Source organism: Capricornis sumatraensis, chromosome 1, assembly GCF_032405125.1.
Source record: "Capricornis sumatraensis isolate serow.1 chromosome 1, serow.2, whole genome shotgun sequence".
In the NCBI taxonomy this organism is placed as follows: domain Eukaryota; kingdom Metazoa; phylum Chordata; class Mammalia; order Artiodactyla; family Bovidae; genus Capricornis; species Capricornis sumatraensis.
In genome coordinates this window covers 155,328,136-155,348,700 of record NC_091069.1, presented here as the reverse complement: position 1 = coordinate 155,348,700, position 20,565 = coordinate 155,328,136, and positions in this window count along the sequence as shown.

Below are 20,565 nucleotides of genomic sequence, written 5' to 3'. Positions count from 1 at the left end.
ATCTGAAATAATCACATGGCGCTTTGCAGATGACAGGATATTAGCTTTAACCATACCTCTCAAGTAGAGTTATCTTTAGATTGAACAATGTAAAGTTCTTTGCTAATTACATTTCACTGCTTTGAAGACTAACTTATTATTAGTTTGAAATCACTGCCAGATTTTTACAGGATAGAATGTTATCTGTCTTAAATCTACAACAGTGAAGCTAAAATTATTCTATATACAGAAAATAGTATTGATTTATCTGTCTATAAGAGTATAATTAAATATTTACTATTTCATTAATTATCAGCCAAACCAGCACATTCCAAGTGGAAGAGAGAAGCAGGTACATTATTCACTATTGTATGTGATATACTTATATCTTTTGGTCTTCAGTTGTGCCTAAATATTCTTGAAGCACATTTTAGTGACTGCAACCCATAAGTAACTTATGATGAGTATATAAAAGCATTTGTTATATTTTCTGATCCAGTATCAAAGTTATGAAAGGTATATATTCAAATTTTATAGCATGAAACTATAGCAAATAATTGAGGGTTTTTTGTGTGTCTTTTTAACTTGTGACAACAAATGTGAATTTGATCATCTAATATTCAGTTATTTCTACCTTATAGATAAACTAACCACAGAGTAATATAATGGTTTTATTTTTGCCATCATGGTTTATTGTCCCTTTAAGTAACTTTTTGTTAAAGTTTTAATGAGATCCATTTGTTTTCCTTAAATTTGTAGATTGCTAGAACCTTGATATATAATGAATGTGCAACATAGGAAGACATATCTGAGAAATACAAATTAACTGCATTAAAATATATTGACTCCAACCTCTTTTTATTTGCATTTATTAAATGTCACATTTTCTTTCACTTGTATTACAGGTTTTAATATTTCAGCACTGGTAATCCAATGACACATCTTTTATACCACATTATCTATAACACCTTTGGACACACGCCCTTTAAGTTTACCTCCCTCCCTACCTAAGCAATAAAAATTAACATTTTTCTAGTGATGAGATTTTTACTCCTACCATGTTGGAATACAGTTTGATATTTATCATCCATGAAACCAGAGTGAGTTTTAAACTAGATACGGTATACTCTTGTTTTTTAAAATTAATTATTTTAATTCAAGGCTAATTACTTTATAATAAATGGCAACCCACTCCAGTGTTCTTGCCTGGAGAATCCCAGGGATGGGGGAGCATGGTGGGCTGCTGTCTGTGGGGTCCCACAGAGTCAGACATGATTGAAGTGACTTAAAAAAAAAAAATTGTAGTGGTTTTTGCTATACATTGACATGAATAAACCTACTCTTCTTAACTAAAAATATTTTTTTCCATCTTTTCATTTCCTATGTTTATATTAAAAATATATACTAAACCACATTCTATCCAGTTATGATTTGATTACTAGGTCCTTCTTATACATGCCCATAAAGTTTGTTTCCTCTCTTAATATATATTATAATGGGATCATAGCAGGTCTCCATGGTGTTCTCAGATTATATAATAATTTTGAGTGCACTATTCTGATTTCCCAAGTTTGACATAATGCTTCTGACAGTAACACAGGCACACAAAACCAGTAGAAAGCCAGATATATGCTAGTCTCATAAAAACTGTCTCATTTATGCTAGTTCTTACAAAGACAACAAACATTCATTCCCAAAATGAATGAGGGACAGTAGCTGGTGATTGCTCATTGACATGAATGAGACAGCCCTCTTGGAAGCCATTTTGGTTTCCTTCCTTTTGTGTGGACAGAAAAATCTAATTTAAGACCTGAAATAAATGAGTCCTTGTCATTTTATTTCCTGATTCATCATCTTATATTAGATAGACTGAAGTTATATTCCAAATGATATTATGTAACCCAATGAAGCACAGCATAACCTGTCATATCCTAATATAATAAGATATGATGTATTAGAAATCATTTAAAGCAATCACTTCATTTCAGGTTGGGTATCTACTATTGATTCATGTGCATTCTTATTCTGAATTAATTTTGGTAAAAGTGAAATAATATTATTAGGATAAAAACTCCTCTCAAATCTTTGTAAGTTGACTGAATGTTTTTGTGTATTTGCTACAGCTTTGTTAGTTTCTTGCATGTCTGTAAATACCTATTTTAACAAAATAAGTATTATTTATGCATTCTTTCTTGTCACCTGTTCTGTACATTCTTTTTATTTTAATTTTTCTGTAGACATTAAAATGAACTTAGCAAAAATTCAGTAAAGAGAACAGGAACATGCCCTATATTGATATTATTTAGGAATGGGCATATTTTAACTCTTGTCCAATGTTATTAGACATAAGATGACATGAAAAAGCTTATTATACATGCAGTAACAGCTATATTATGATAAAACAGTAAACCTTTAAAAAAAAAAAAAAGAACCAATGCAATGTACTTCTCCTGGCTAAATTTAAGTAATGACACTTACTATAAACAATTATTCAGTTTTATTTAACCTATTAGATCCTTTGATCATATGAATGAGACAGCAACATTTTAGTTCTGGTGTTTTTTATCCGGAATGAAAGTGCAAAAGAGTGCTTAAAGAATTGTGTGTGTGTGTGTGTGTGTCTGCACGAATGTGCACGTGTTCAGTCGTGACTGACTCTGTGACGGCTGCATGGCCTTCAGCCCACCAGGCTCCTCTGTCCATAGGATTTTCCAAGCCAGAATACTGGAGTGGGTTGCCATTCCCTCATGAGGATTCCTCATCCAAAGAATCCTCTCCACCCAGGAATCAAACATGCATCTCATACACTGGCAGGAGGACTCTTTACTGCTGGGAAGCCTTAAAGTTTTTTTGAGGGGGAGGGGATGGGAGAAGTAGATTTTAATTTTTTTTTTCATTTTGAGTTTTGCTTATTAATTTTTCTTCTTCACAGATGAAGGAAGAAAGCAGGAGACTCTTCTCATACATATGGCATATTCTGAGATGAAAAAGTTATTTCTTGAATTTCAAAACTAACCATGAAAGGTAGTGTCAGTTACACTCTTGTTCTTCCTTTTCAGCTGTGTTCTTCTGAGGTCTTTAAAGATAAGGATGTATATTGAGTAAGCATGTAATTTACTGAAGAGACTTTCTAAAAAATAAGCTATGTATTTTTTTTCTTAAAACCTAAATTAGCACTATATCATTTTCTATTTATGTTTACTTAACATTTTAAAAAGGAATATTGAGGTTTCTAATATATAATGCCTGATTTATGTATAATGCCTGATTTTTGATATCTTATACCATCTTGTTAAAATACTCATAAAAATGCAAACAGATACAAAAGATTTTACTGCCTGGGAATATAGTATAGGCATATTGGTGTATTTGCTAGAAACCATGACAAATTTTATTCTGTGAAGTAGACACTGGGCTCAGGCAGAAAAGTGATGGAGTCCAAGCAATATTCTGTAGAAAATTATGTCTTCCCACTTTCACATATCATCGTTATATCAAAGTGCTTTCCCAAACTGAAAGGAATTGAGGCTTTTCACTAATGTTCACAATTAGTTTCCCAGAAAATGAGGGCTTTTTCACCCTGTACTATAATCCATTATTATTTCTCTTCTACAACAAATATATAAGTGTAAATCTTAGAAATATTGCCAAGGTAATTATGAAAGTGAATAATAAGTGAACTTGCAGGTTGGAAGAAGTTAGCAAAAGTAAAGTGCTCACCCTCAAAGAGCCATTAGACTTTCAGAGGGACATATTTTGTCCTCCATTCATTCTCTGATTTATTGAAAAGCCAGACACAAGCTACTTCAAATTATAGGCCTTATAATATCATGCAAATGGAAAGTAAGTATCTGCTTAAGTCATCACATTCCTGGGAGCTAAGTGATTTAAAACAAAAAACAAGATACTTGGCTTTAGGGGATGTGTATAAAATTGAGGCTTCTAGTTTAAGATGTAAGAGAAAGCTTCTGATGATAAATAGGTAAACAGGAAAGAAAGGCCGAAGAAAATTCTACTTTATTCTTTAGCAGTAAATTGCAAACCTGAATAAGTCTGCTCTCATTTAAGGATAAGTAACACCCATGAAATACTCCCTACTTAATAAGTAGAACACAGTGCTACTTCCAACCAGAAATAAAAAGCTTGGTTTTCACAAATGTATCATGTAGAAATTAGCAGTAATGTTTTAAAGTGGGTAATTTATGGCTCAGTAGCAGTGAAGTATACATGGGAGCACATATTGGTGTCCAAACCTCCATAACGGATGTTGCAGAGCACTACCAGATTACCCCTTCAGGAGAGAAACACTTATCTTCCCCAGCTTATGGGAATGTTACCTGTTGGTAGGCCACAGCTAAGTCTCTCTCCATGACCCTGCCCGGAAAATCTGCTTTTTTGAAGGATGCACTATCTCAGGGAGTCAACCCACATCTAATGAGTGATCCATGGAGGAGTGCAAAGATTCATCCTGTTTGTCTCAGTTGTGACAAAACTAAAGGGCCCTCTCATCTTCAGAACTCTTTGTGGGATCAAATGAGGGTCTTTAATGTAACTCCTTTGTTGCCTCCTGGCCTTTTCTGCTTCCCTGACTTCATTACATTTGTTGTTTCTGAGTGCTCTCTCCATTTAACTTCATGGACACAAATTTCCCTCTCAGTCTGTTTCCCAAAGAATCAGACCTATGACATTTGGTACCAGAAGTTCTAAGAAAGCACATTGCAAAATGAGTTTCTGGAGCTGAATTACCCATGGTTTCCTATCCAGCAGTGGTGCAATTGTTAGAAGTTTAAAGGCGTTAAGTGGAGATACTGTATTAGGGAAAGTGAATGTGCCTTGGAGGTAAAATATATCAAACTTAAGAATTGTGAGGAAAAGTTATTATAGAGACTGTAGAACTAGTTGGTTGTTGCTAAGGGCCATAAATGCCTTAATAAAAGAAAATAAAAGATTGGGGTAATAATTTGGAATTAAAGGCTAAGTGTGAAAGCCTCCATGACAACTTAAAACGGGAGTCTTATTTCCTCCAACTAGAGGACAGAAGAGTAAAGTACTAAGTCAGACTTTATCATAAGGGTACCAGATCTCCAGTGCTGGTTGAATTATATATACATACATACATACTGAGAAGCAATTGGTTACTGAGACATGGTTTTGGTTAATATTCTAAAAAATCTTGAACAGTCACTTTGCTTTAATCTTCTGAACTTGAGACAGTATCCCATTCCTCACTGCTAACTCTACCTTTGCATTTCTTTAAAGATGATGGTGATGATATGGTAGGTCTTTTTTTTTTTTTTTTTAATAAGGAGAGTTTATAAATATCAGAGCAGTTTTGGGGATGTGTTATTTAACAAAATGCAAAGGATTCCATGACATGGTACTAACATGCTGTTAAGATGACTCTTGGAAACAGAGGAAACAAGGATCCTCATTATTTGAAGTCAAGATGCCAACATTACTGCTGCTAATTCGCTTCAGTCGTGTCTGACTCTGTGCGACCCAATAGAAGGCAGCCCGCCAGGCTCCCCCGTCCCTGAGATTCTCCAGGCAAGAATACTGGAGTGGGTTGACATTTCCTTCTCCAATGCATGAAAGTGAAAAGTGAAAGTGAAGTTCCTCAGTCGTGTCCGACTCTTAGCGACCCCATGGACTGCAGCCCACCAGGCTCCTCCATCCATGGGATTTTCCAGGCAAGAGTACTGGAGTGGGGTGCCATTGCCTTCCCCGGATGCCAACATTAGGAAAGGTCAAAAGGTTCATACTTGGGTATGAAGGCAAAATAACTTTGTGGAGCACATTAAAGCCCACCAGATACCATTCTTCTCAAAAGAAGCACTGAAGGACAAAGCAGACAAAACGACTCAAATAGTTGATATCAGCTATCTTCTGTCATTAGCCACTTCAGTGCTGGCACAATTGGCACATGAATGCATTAGTCATGGTGGCAGGAATAGCAACAATTCTTTAACCCAGTGGGCTCATTAGTTACTGATATAGTTTCTGCAATTGGTATCTATACATTTGTCATCTATAGACTGACAATCCCTTGACATAGTAGCATGTCTTTAGAGTATCAACCAAATACAGTTAGAGATTTGATTACATTGGACCCTTATATCTCTGAAAAAGATAGAGATACATCTTTATTGAAATATGCCCATATTCTTTTTGTGGGTTTGCCTCTCCTGCCTATGTAGCCTCAGACACCTCTATTATTTGAGGCTTCTGAAGTGTTTGATCCACCAATATAGGACTCACCATAACATTTCATCAACTTAAGTATTCTATTTTATAGCAAAGGACTTGCAGTAGTAGTCACATGACTGTGGTATTGTAGCCACTGATCCTATCAAATACCAAAATAAAGTGCCGCTGGCCTGATAGACAAGGGGATGGCTTATAGAAGCTTATAAAGCAAAAGCCTTGAGATGGTACCCAGAAAGGATGGGATGTCATTCTCTAAAATGTAGTAATTGCCGTTCAGTTGCTCAGTCCTGTCTGACTCTGTGACCTGCGGACTGCAGCAGACCAGGCTTCCCTGCCCTTTACCATCTCCTGGAGCTTGCTCAAGCTTATGTCCATTGAGTTGGTGATGCCATCCAACCATTTCATCCTCTGTCATTCTTTATCCTCCTGCTTTCAATCTTTCCCAGCATCAAGGTATTTTCTAAAGAGTCAGCTCTTCACATAAGGTGGCCAAAGTATTGAAGCTTCAGCATCAGTCCTTCCAATGAATGAATATTCAGGATAATTTCTTTAAGGATTGACTTGTTTCATTTCCTTGCAGTCCAAGGGACTCTCAAGAGTCTTCTTGAACACCACACTTAAAAAGCATCAAGTCTTCAGCTCTCAGTCTTCTTTATGGTCAAACTCTCAAATCCATACATGACTGCTGGAAAAATAATAGGTTTTACTGTATGGACCTTAGTTGGCAAGGTAATATCTCTGCTTTTTAATACGCTGTCTAGGTTGGTTATAACTTTTCTTTTAATTCTGTGGATCAAGCGTCTTTTAATTTCATGGCTGTAATCACCATCTGCAATGATGTTGGAGCCCAAGAAAATAAAGTATGTCACTGTTGCCAGTGTCTCCCCATCTGTTTGCCATGAAATGATGGGATTGGATACAATGATCTTAATTTTTGAATGTTGAGTTTTGAGCCAGCTCTCCTCTTTCACTTTCATCAAGAGGCTCTTCAGTTCCTCTTCACTTTCTGTCATAATGGTGGTGTCATCTGCATATTGAAGTTATTGATATTTCTCCAGGCAATCTTGATTCTAGCCTATGCTTCATCCAGCCCTCTATTTCACATGATGTACTCTGTGTATACTGCAGCCATGAAATTAAAAGACGCTTACTCCTTGGAAGAAAAGTTATGACCAACCGAGATAGCATATTGAAAAGCAGAGACATTACCTTGCCGACTAAGGTCCGTCTAGTCAAGGCTACGGTTTTTCCTGTGGTCATGTATGGATGTGAGAGTTGGACTCTGAAGAAAGCTGAGCGCTGAAGAATTGATGCTTTTGAACTGTGGTGTCGGAGAAGACTCTTGAGAGTCCCTCGGACTGCAAGGAGATCCAACCAGTCCATTCTGAAGATCAGCCCTGGGATTTCTTTGGAAGGAATGATGCTAAAGCTGAAACTCCAGTACTTTGGCCATCTCATGCGAAGAGTTGACTCATTGGGAAAGACTCTGATGCTGGGAGGGATTGGGAATAAGAGGAGAAGGGGATGACAGAGGATGAGATGGCTGGATGTCATCACTGACTCGATGGACGTGAGTCTGAGTGAACTCTTGGAGTTGGTGATGGACAGGGAGGCCTGGAGTGCTGTGATTCATGGGGTCACAAAGAGTGGAACTCGACTGAGTGACTGAACTGAACTGAACTCTCTGTGTAAGTTAAATAAGCAGAGTGACTATATACAGCCTTGACATACTCCTTTCCAAATTTGGAACCAGTTTGTTGTTCCATGTCCAGTTCTAACTGTTGCTTCTTGACTTGCATACAGGTTTCTCCGGAGGTAGGTAAAGTGGTCTGGTATTCCTATCTCTTTATGAATTTTCCACAGTTTGTTGTGATCCACACAGTCAATGGCTTTAGCATAGTCAATCAAGCACAAGTAGAGTTTTTCTGGAATTCTCTTGCTTTTTCTATGATCCAATGGATGCTGGAAATTTGATCTCTGGTTCCTCTGACTTTTCTAAATCCAGCTTGAATATCTGGAATGTCTCAGTTCACATACTGTTAGAGCCTAGCTTGGTGAATTTTGAGCATTACTTTGCTAGAGTGTGAAATGAGCGCAACTGTGTGGTAGTTTGAACATTCTTTGGCATTGCCTTACTTTGGATTGGAATGAAAACTGAACTTTTCCTGGTGTTAAATGGATTATGGCCCTCTAATATGGATTTTCCTTCTTGTATACAGTGTGTCTGCCAAAATTATCATCCACAGGCTTACAAAATGCTTTATCCACTGGGGTGTCATGCTTCTTATCAAGGAACTCATTTCACAGTTACATAATTTTGGCTGTGAGCCTCTGCTTGTGAAATTCACTAGTCTTAATCATGTTCCATATCTTCCTGAGTCAGCTGTTTGATAGAAGGATCCAAAGCCTTTTGAAGAATGAGATATAGCATCAGCCAGGTGGCTATACCTTGTAGGCCTGGGAAAGGTTCTCTCCAGAGGGCTATATGTGTTCTGAATTAGTGTCCAGTGTATGATGTTGTTTCTTGCATAGTTGGGGTCTTAGAGACCTAGGAATAAAAGCCTGGAAATGGGAGTGTCTCTATTCACTATTACCCCTAGTGATCCACCTCACAATGTTTGTTTCCTGTTCCCTGGTCTTATGCTTTGCTGACCAAGAGATCTCAGTTCTGGAGGGAGGAGTACTTTCCACCAAAAGACACAATAATTAGTCCGTTGAATTGGAAGTTACGACTACCACTGGCTACTTTGGACACCTCATACAGGCATAGAAAGTTATTGTGCTGGCTAGATTGATTATTGCTGACCAACAAAAGGAAATTTGACTGTTATTCCACAGTAATGGTAAGGAAATAAATGTCTAGAATGCAGGAGATCTTTTAATGTGTCTCTTAATTTTACCATGCCCTATGATTAAGGTCAAGAGAAAACAATAACAACATGATCTGGGCTGGACTATACCTTCAGGAATGAAGTCCCTGGTCTCTCTTCCAAGGAAAGGCCCATGACCACTTGAGTTACTTGCTGAAAGCATAGGAAAACCAGAAAGGATAGTGGAAGAATATATTTATAAAGACCAGGTATAATATCATATGATCAGTTACAGAAAGGAGAACTGTAATTATCATGAATATTTTCTCTTTATTTTGCCATGAGTATGTGTGTGCACATTACAAAAATGCGTTTGTTTCTTCCTCTCTTATTTCCTTATTACATATCGTAAGATGTGTTGACTTTCGTAGGAGAGAAAAATAATTTTCCTGCTACCTTTCTAGGTTCTTGTGGCTAAGAACCCCGCTGTAGTAAAACACAAAAAGAAAAATAAAAAAACAATAACATACATGAAAAGATATTTTATAACATGCATACCTCATTTATTCATAGGAGAAACCCAGGAAAATTTTCTGAAATGGCCCAAGCCACTACGTTTAATATCATCTTCAGCTAAAATGAAAGATGCTGGGAGTGGTGGAACAGTTATGAAAAGTTTATTAGTAAAAAACACAATAAACAAGGGCAAGGCTATGGTTTTTCCAGTGGTCATGTATGGATGTGAGAATTGGACTGTGAAGAAAGCTGAGCACCAAAGAATTGATGCTTTTGAACTGTGGTGTTGGAGAAGACTCTTGAGAGCCCCTTGGACTGCAAAGATATCTAACAAGTCCATCCTAAAGGAGACCAGCCCTGGGTGTTCATTGGAAGGACTGATGCTGAGGCTGAAACTCCAATATATTGGCCAATTCATGAGAAGAGTTGACTAATTGGAAAAACCCTGATGCTGGGAGGGATTGGGGGCAGGAGGAGAAGGGGATGACAGAGGATGAGATGGCTGGATGGCATCACTGACTCAATGCACATGAGTTTGGGTGAATTCGGGGGGTTGGTGATGGACAGGGAGGTCTCCCGTGCTGCAATTCATGGGGTCGCAAAGAGTCAGACACGACTGAGTGACTGAACTGAACTGAAGGTGGTTATGCAGATTTGTTTGTGTCTTCTTCATTGACTAGAGATTCTTGTGATTTGATTCATCTTTTTCTTCCTCGTACAGAGAGGTAGACACTCATAAAGGGAAATTTCCCTTATAAATTTCTCTCACAATAGGACAACTTGCACTCTGCTTTCAGAGATTCTCCTGTGTCTGCAGCCTCTCAAAAATAATCAACTCAAAATAATCCTTATGTCAAAGAGGCATCCTTTGGAGTGGATATTATGTTACCTCTCACTTTATATCATAGTATTTAGATATTGTTAATTTTACATTATAGCTTTTTAGGTTATAGGATATTAAAGAAAAGAGTCAACATTATTCAAGGACTTTACCTCTTCTCTGTCTGGCCATCTTAGGCTGGGACATTGAACATCTCCTGCCTTTGGACTGATCCTCAGAGTGAAACTAATTTCCTTATCATGCATCATAAGGTACATTTTTGCCCACTTTTAATTGAATTGTTTGCTTTTTTGTTATTTTTGAGTGCATGCATTCTTTATATAATACATTTTGGATATTAACCTATTATGAAATACAGCACTTGCAAATATCTTCTCAATTCAGTAGGTTTCCATTTGTCTGTTTATTTTGTTGATGGTTCCTTTGTGTTCAGTGCCTTTTTAGTTGGATGTGGTTCCATTTATTTTTCCTCGCTTCCCTTGCCTGAGGATATCTAGAAAGACATTGCTAAGATGTCAAAGAGCCTACTGCCTATGTTTTATTCTAGGAGTTTTATGGTTTCAGGTCCTTCATTCAAATCTTTAATCTGTTTTGAGTTGATTTTTATGTTTTGTGTGAGATAATGATCTAATTATCTTTTTTTTTTTTAATTTTTGCATGAGGCTGTTTAGTTTTCTCAACACTATTTATTGAAGAGGACTGTCTTTCTGTTTTTTGTTCTTTACTTTTTTTGTCATAATTTAATTGTCCATGTATGTATGAGGGCTTACCCAAGTAGCACAGTGGTAAAGAATCTGACTGCCAATGCAGGAGATGCAAGAGATGCGTGTTTGCTTCCGGGATTAACAAGATCCTCTGGAGTAGGAAATGGCAGCCCACTCCAGTATTCTTGCCTGGAAAATTATCTGGACAGATGAGCCTGGTGGCCTGCAGTCCATGGGATCACAAAGAATTGGACATGACTGAGTGACTGAGCACCCACGCACGTACACATATATGAATGGCTTTATTTCTGAGATCTCAGTTCTGTTTCTTTGATTTATATTTCATGTTTTCTGTTCAAACGATGCTGTTTTGATCAGTGTTACGACTTTGAAATCTAGTTTGAAATCAGGAAGTGTGATATCTCCAACATTTTCTCAGGATTGCTCTGGCTGTACATGGTCTTTTATGACTCCATACACATTTAAGAATTTTTTGTTTTGTTTCTGTGAAAGAATGTCCTTGGGATTTTTATAGGGTTTGCCATTTAATCTGTAGATTGCTTTAGGTAATGAGAACATTTTAACAATGTCAATTATTCTAATCCATGAGCATGGACTACCTTTTGCATTTATTTGTGTCTTCAGTTTCTTCCAACAACATATAATTTTCTCTGTACAGGTCTTTCACCTTGGGGGTTAAATATATTCCAAGTCTTTTATTATTTTTGTTGCAGTTGTAAATGGTCTTCTTAATTTCTCTTCGTGCTAGGTCACTGTTAAGGTAGAGACATATAACACATTTTTGCATGATGATATTATACCCTGCAAGTTTTTCTATATTTGTTTATTATTTCTAATAGTTTTTTGATTTTTGAGTCTTTAGGTTTTTTTTATGTATATAATCATGTCATCCATTAATAGTAACAGTTTTACTTCTTCCTTTCCAATTCAGATGCCTTTTACTTCTTTTTCTTGACTAATTGTCCTGTCTTGGACTTCTAATACTATGTTGAACACAAATGGCAAGAGTGTTTGCTTGTTTTTAACTTGTTCGTTTAGAGGGATAGCTTCTAGTATTTCACCATTAAGTATAATGTGATCAGTGGATTTGTCACTTATATCCTTCATTATATTGAAGTATGTTCCTCTGCACCTCCTTTATTGAGAGTTTTTATCATAAGTGGCTATTGGATCTTGTCAAAGTCTTTTTTCTGCACATATTGAGATTATCATATGGTTTTTATTCTTCAGTTTGTTAATGTGGTGTATCATGTTGATTGTTCTGTTGTTGAAACACCTTGCATCCCTGGGATAAATCCTATGAGATCATGGTGTATGTATGATTCTTTTAACATATTGCTGTATTTGGTTTGCTCATATTTTGTTGAAGATTGTTACATCTATATTCATCAAAAATATTATCCTATAATTTTTATCTATGATGTCTTTGTCTGGTTTTGTTGTCAGGGTGATGTTGGGCTCATAGTATGAGTTAGGAAGCATTCCCTCCACTTCCTCCAGGTTTTGTAAGTGTGCGAGAAGGATAGATATTAAATTGCTATTGAATGTTTGAGAGAATTCACCTGTGAAGCCATATAGTCCTGGACTTTTGTTTTCAGGTTACTTTTTGATCACCATTTGAATCTTGTACTAGTGACTGGCTTACTTAGATTTTCTGTTTCTTCATGATTTAGTCTTGGAAGGTTGTATAATTCTAAGAATGTGTTCATTTCTTCTAGGTTGCCCAATTTGGTAGCATAAAACTCTTCATAATATTCTCTTATAAACCTTTGCATTTCAGTGGTATCCAATTTTATTTATCTTCCCATGTTTCTGATTTTATTTATCATGATCTTCTGTTTCTTTCTTTAGTAAGTAAAGGTTTGTCAAATTTGCTTATCTTTTCAAAGAACCAGCTCTTAGTTTCACTGTCTTTTTTTTTTCCTTCTAGTGTATTTTAGTCTTTATTTCACTTGTTCCACTCTGATTTTTATTATTTCCATTCTTCTACTTACTTTGGGCTTCATTTGTTCTTCTTTTTCTAGTTCATTTAGGTGTTGTTACATTGTTAATTTTCATATTTCTTGAGATAGCCTTATGTTGCTATAAACTTTCCTCTTAGTGCTGCTTTTGCTTAATTCCATAGATTTTGGTATATCATATTTTGATTTTCATTTGTCTTCAGGTAATTGGTGATTTCTCCTTTGATTTCTTTGACATCCTAACTCTTCAGCAGCACGTTGTTCAGGCTTTACACATGGAGGTTTTCCCACTTCTTGTAATTTATTTTTAGGTTCTAACCATTGTGATCAGAAAAGAAGCTTGTTCTGATTTCAATTTCTTAATTGTATTGAGACTTGTTCTGTGTCCCATCATATGGTCTATCCTTGAGAAAGTTTCACATGCACTTGAGAAGAATGTGTATTCTGCTGCTAACAATTATTTCATATATTGTTATTTTGTTGTTCCTGTATTAGCTGCATATATAATAATAACTATTGTCTTCTTGATGAAATTTTCCTTTACATTATATACTGTCCATTTTGTCTTTTGTTACCTTTTTTTTTCTTTCTTTTTTTGCCTTGATGTCTATTTTGTCTGATATGAATATAGGTATGCTCACTTTCTTTTGGCTGAATTTGCTTGCACTTTTATTTTCTACTCCTTCATCATTAGTCTGTGTTTGTCTTTAGAAATGAAATGAGTGTTCAGAAGGCAGTATATTGTTGGGTTTTTCTTTTTTTCCCCTTCAATCCGCTCAGTCATTCTGTTTCTTTCTATTGGTGAATTCAATTCATTTACATTTAGAATAATTCTTGATACATGAGGATTTAGTACTGCCATTTTTCCTTTCATTTTCTGGTTGCTCTAGATATCTATATTTCTTTTTACATGTATGTCTGTCTGCCATTTTGATTTGGTGGTTTTCTATAAATTTTTCTCAGTTTTCTCTTTTTTGTCTACATCATGTCTCTGCTCTAGATTTATGTTTTGTGGTGAAAAAGTGGTTTATAAAGTTTCATGGACAAAATGGTCTTTTATCTGCTACTATCATTTTATTTTCATTTCCTTTATAAGTTTCATCCTTTTCCTCTTCCCTTTTTGTGTTGTTGTCTCAAATTATCCCTTTTCATGTTGTGAGTTTGTTATCAAATTAAAGTACCTATTCATTATTCTTCTTACTCCCCTCTTTTAACCTTTATAGTATAATAAAGTGTTTAAAAATCTATCCTGATAAAAAATTGGAATTTTCTGATTCTGTCTGTTACCTTACTCAAAGTTTTGTTTACTTTGGCTATTTTGTTTGTTTCTGGTAGAATGCTTCAATATTCCTTGTAAGGTGATTCTAGTATTGATGGGGCCCTCAAGTTTGATTTGAATTGTAAAGTCTTTATTCCTCCTTCATTTCTGGATCAAAAATCTGCTATATAGAATATCCTCAGTTGAGAGTTTTTATCTTTAAGTATTTTGAGAATACCACTCACTTCTTCCTGACCTATAAGGTTTCTGCTGAAGAATCTACTGATAGCCTAATGGGGGTTCCTTTGTAAATTATCAATCTACCAACCATTTTCCTTGGCTGCCCTTGAAATGTTTTCTTTGTCATTGACTTTTGACGATTTTAATACATTTTTTGTAGAATGTCCTTTTATATTAAGTCAATTAGGGGTTATCTTTGCTTCACTGAATTGTATATCCAGTTCCTACCCCAGTTTGGGAAGTTCTCAACTATTATTTCTTTAAATAAGCTCACTGTTCCTTCTCCCTGTCTTCTCTTTCTACATACCCATTAGCTTAATGTCGCACTTTGTAAAAGAGTGGGATTATTTTCGTAGAATTTCCTCATTTTTAAAATATTTCTCTTTTCTACTGCTAACATTTCTAGACTTCTGTCTTCAAGCTTGCTAATTTTCTCTTCTATATGGTCTGTTCTATTTCCTGTGCTTTCTGATGCATTTTTTATCTTGTTTATTGAGTTCTTTGCTCCAAGATTTCTATTTGGTTCTTTTTCAGTTTCAAAAATTTGGTAAAGTGTTTCTTCTGTTAGGCAAATGAGCTCAGGAATAAAATTAATGACCTGTCTGATTTTTCTTGTAGTTTGTTTAGTTTCTTCACAAAAGCTGAATTCTCATTCAGATCACAGTATTCTATAACTTTACTTCGTTTTAGAAAATTCTTATTTTATTTTGGTGGTATAGTGTTAGATGAGTTGCTAGATGAGGTTCTAGATGACTTGCTCCTCTGCTAGTGCATTTGAAGTAGAAAACAACTGATTTGTACTAAGGATTCTACAGAATTAGAGGCCTTTCTTTGTTTACCAGTAGGTGGCAATGTAACACAAGTTTTGGGTTTCTACTACCTAAACTGCCTCTGGTTATGTTTGGGAGTATGCACTTTCTCATTAGGATGTTTGTTTCCAACTATGTTCGTTTCCAAGTATGTATGTTTGTTTCCAAGGCAAACCATTCAATATTAAAGTAATCCAAGTCTACGTCTCAACCAGTAACGGTGAAGAAGCTGAAGTTGAACGGTTCTATGAAGAGCTACAAGACCTTTTAGAACTAACACCCAAAAAAGATGCCCTTTTCATTATAGGGGACTGGAATGCAAAAGTAGGAAGTCAAGAAACACCTGTAGTAACAGGCAAATTTGGCCTTGGAATACGGAATGAAGCAGGGCAAAGATTAATAGAGTTTTGTCAAGAGAACACACTGGTCATAGCAAACACCCTCTTCCAACAACACAAGAGAAGACTCTACACATGGACATCACCAGATGGTCAACACCAATATCAGAAAGATTATATTCTCTGCAGCCAAAGATGGAGACGCTCCATACAGTCAGCAAAAACAAGACCAGGAGCTGACTGTGGCTCAGATCATGAGCTCCTTATTGCCAAATTCAGACTTATTTGAAAAAGTAGGGAAAACCACTAGACCATTCAGGTATGACCTAAATCAAGTCTCTTATGATTATGTAGTGGAACTGATCCTGATGAACTATAGATGGAGGTTCGTGACATTGTACATGAGACAGGGATGAAGATCATCCCCATGGAAAAGAAATGCAAAAAAGCAAAATGGCTGTCTGGGGAGGCCTTACAAATAGCTGTGAAAAGGAGGGAAGTGAAAAGCAAAGGAGAAAAGGAAAGATATAGTCATCTGAATGCAGAATTCCAAAGAATAGCAAGAAGAGATAAGAAAGCCTTCTTCAGTGATCAGTGCAAAGAAATAGAGGAAAACAACAGAATGGGAAAGACTAGAGATTTCTTCAAGAAAATTAGAGATACCAAGGGAACATGGCATCCAAAGATTGGCTCGATAAAGGACAGAAATTGTATGTACCTAACAAGCAGAAGAAATTAAGGAGAGATGGCAAGAATACACAGAAGAACTGTACCAAAACAGATCCTCACGACCAAGATAATCATGATGATGTGATCACTCATCTAGAGCCAGACATCCTGGAATGTGAAGTCAAGTGGGCCTTAGAAAGCACTGATACAAACAAAGCAAGTGGAGGTGATGGAATTCCAGTTGAACTCTTTCAAATCCTGAAAGATGATGCTGTGAAAATGCTGCACTCAATATGCCAGCAAATTTGGAAAACTCAGCAGGGGCCACAGGACTGTAAAAGGTCAGTTTTCATTCCAATCCCTAAGAAAGGCAATGCTAAATAACACTGAAACTACCACACAATTGCACTCATTTCACATGCTAGTAAAGTAATGCTCAAAAGTCTCCAAGCCAGGCTTCAGCAATATGTGAACCGTGACCTTCCAGATGTTCAAGCTGATTTTAGAAAAGGCAGAGGAACCAGAGATCAAATTGCCAACATCTGCTGGATCATCGAAAAAGCAAGAGAGTTCCCGAAAAATATCTATTTCTGCTTTATTGACTATGCCAAAGCCTTTGACTGTATGGATCAGAATACACAAAATTCTGAAAGAGATGGGAATATCAGACCACCTGACCTGCCTCTTGAGAAACCTATATGCAGGTCAGGAAGCAACAGTTAGAACTGGGCATGGCACAACAGACTGGTTCCAAATAGAAAAAGTAGTACGTCAAGGCTGCATACTGTCACCCTGCTTATTTAACTTCTAGAGTTACAGAGTACATCATGAAAAACGCTGGGCTGGAAGAAGCACAAGCTGGAATCAAGATTGCTGGGAGAATTATCAATAACCTCAGATGCAGAGATGACACCATCCTTAGGGCAGAAAGTGAAGAGGAACTAAAAAGCCTCTTGATGAAAGTGAAAGAGGAGAGTGAAAAAGTTGGCTTAAAGCTTAACTTTCAGAAAACGAAGATCAAGGCATCTGGGCCCATCACTTCATGGGAAATAGATGGGGAAACAGTGGAAATAGTGTCAGACTTTATTTTGGGGGGCTCCAAAATCACTGCAGATGGTGACTGTAGCCATGAAATTAAAAGACGCTTACTCCATGGAAGGAAAGTTATGATAAACCTAGATAGTATATTCAAAAGCAGAGACATTACTTTGCCAACAAAGGTCCGTCAAGTGAAGACTATGGTTTTAAAAGTAGTCATCTATGGAAGTGAGAGTTGGACTCTGAACAAAACTGAGCACCGAAAAATTGATGCTTTTGAACTGTGGTGTTGGAGAAGACTCTTGAGAGTCCCTCAGACTGCAAGGAGATCCAAACAGTCCATTCTGAAGGAGTTCAGCTTTGGTTGTTCTTTGGAAGGAATGATGCTAAAGCTGAAACTCCAGTACTTTGGCCATCTCATGCGAAGAGTTGACTCATTGGGAAAGACTCTGATGCTGGGAGTGATTAGGGGTAGAAGGAAAAGGGAACAACAGAGTATGAGATACTTGGATGTCATCACCGACTTGATGGACGTGAGTTTGAGTGAACTCCGGGAGTTGGTGATGGACAGGGAGGCCTGGCGTGCTGCGTTTCATAGGGTGGCAGAGTCGGACACGACTGAGCCACTGAACTGAACTGAACTGATGCACTTTCTGCCCTTCACTATTATCTGTCAGAGTTGTGGCCCTGTGCCCTCATTATCACCTCTTGTGGCCCTGGGGTTCTTGGTGCCTTGCTTCTGCCAGTATCACTGGAATTGTCACCTGTTGCACTGGGATTATGAGCTCTTCCCTTCTGTCTGGAATCCTCTGAGTTTCAGGCCTCACTGAAGGAGGAGGGGTGAAAAATTGTGGAGTGGGGAGCTGTGAATCATAGGTACCTCTGCCATATCTGGTGTTGTAAGGTTCATGAGCTCTAATGTTGCAGGTGGGACCCAGAGACATGTGCTATAGGGATGGGGTCCTAGACCCCACCACCACTGTTGCCCATTTAAGTGGTGCCCCTATGACCATGAGGCTGGATATGTGTGCCTTGCTTTCTTTGCTACTGTTGGTTTCTCTGTGGCTTTGGGCTCCACTTTGCACCTGGGGGTAGTCAAGATCACAAATACCTCCTCCCGTCCCCCAGTTTCACCTCCTCTAGGTGTTCTAGTCCACTCACTTTTAGATGTATGTGTAAGTAAGTGCATGCTCTGTTGCTCAGTTGTGTCTGACTCTTTGTGACTCCATGGACTGCAGCTGTCCAGGCTCCTCTGTCCATGGGATTCCCCAGGCAAGAATACTAGAGTGGGTTGCCATTCCCTCCTCCAGGGGATCTTCCTGACCCAGAGATCAAACCCGGATCTATTGAATTGCAGGCAGGTTCTTTACCATCTGAGCCACCAGGGAAGCCCATATGTGGAATTCTCTGGAATCCCAGTGTAATGGGCAGAAGAACCTTTGATATATTCTGGAGGTTTTGATGATTTTAAACTGAAATAAAGTGTGTTAGTCACTCAGTTGTGTCTGACTCTTTGCAACCCATGGAATGTAGACCATCAAGCTCTTCTGTCCATGGAATTCTTCAGACAAGAATACTGGCATGAGAGGCCATTCCCTTCTCCAGGGGATCTTCCCAATCCAGGGATCTAACCCAGATTTCCTGCACTGCAGATGGGTACTTACCATCTGAGTCACCAAAAAAGCCCTTTAGACTGAAAAGAAGAGAAAAATGTAGCTTTTCACTCTACCATGTTACGGACGTCAGTCTGTTTTTCCTTTTGTTGTTTGTGCCTTTGGTACCATATCCAAGAAATTGCCAAATCAAATGTCATGTAGACTTTAACCTGTGTTTTCTCCTAAAAATATTATCTCTTAGATAAAACTGCCAAATTCTTTATAAAAACACAGACAAAAATATCAAAGGACTGTCTAATTTCATAGATAATTTGAAGTTTTATATTTATTAAAAATTGAATTCATCCTCAAAAATCTCCAACAGGAAAAAAAAGTTCCAAACGGTTTTGCTGATGGATTATGCTAATGATTTCATGGTCAAATGAACTTTCACACAATATTCCAGGAAAATGGAAGACAAGGAAACATTTTCATCCCATTTTATGAGCCCTGAATCATTTTGTGAAACCAAAACTGAGCAGATGTATTTCAAGGGCAATGTTGCACATGATAGTAGAAGAAAAACTTCTTAACACAATATTACAACATGAATTCAGCACTATAAAAACAAACAAATATATATTTTAAGCTAGTTGGGATTTCTCTGGGAATGCACTCTTGATATAGCATTTCAAGAAACAACTGATGATTTATCATATCAACAGACCAAGAAAAATCATGTGTAATTAGCTCAACAGATGCTAAAAGGTATTTGGGAAAAAAAAAATTCTCAGCAAAGTAGTAACAGAATGAAATTGATAAAGAACATTTACAAAATCCCAACAATTAATATCATAATTGATGATAGACTGAATGCTTTCCCCTAAAGATTAAAAGTTAAGGATATTTGTCTCCCTATTCAATATTGTCCTAAATATTTTAGCCAAGGCATAATGCAGAAAAATAAAAAAAATTAAAAAACGAATTAAAAAAAATAAAAAGACATACAGACTTGAGTGCAACAAGCAAAATGGTCTCTGTTCATAGATGCATTATTATCTACATAGAACATAGCAAAGAATCTATGAAAAGCAAGAAGAAGATAAATGTATTTATCAAGATCATAAGACACAAAATAAATACAGGAAAATGTCCATTTACTAGCAGTTAACAATTCCTAGCTGACATTTTAACAAATATCTTTTACAGTAGCAATCAAAAGTATAAAATAGTTGAGTATAAATCTAACAAGATGTGTATGATGGAAAGTATAAAAAAAATTGAATAAGCAAAATAAGGCCTTAATAAATGGATAGATACACCTTGCTTGTATATAGGAAAACTCAACATTGTAAAGATATTATTTCTCTGAAGTTGAGCTATAGAAACAGTGTAGTAGTAATCAGAGTTCTAGCAGAACCTTTTTTTATTTTTAAGAAATTGACAAGGTGATTCTAAAATTTTAATATAAAAAATCATGAACTGAATGACCAACATCATTTTGAAGAGTAATGTATCTGGATAACTCAAAATACTTCATTTTAATATCTTTTTAAAAGTTACAGAAATCAAGACAGTG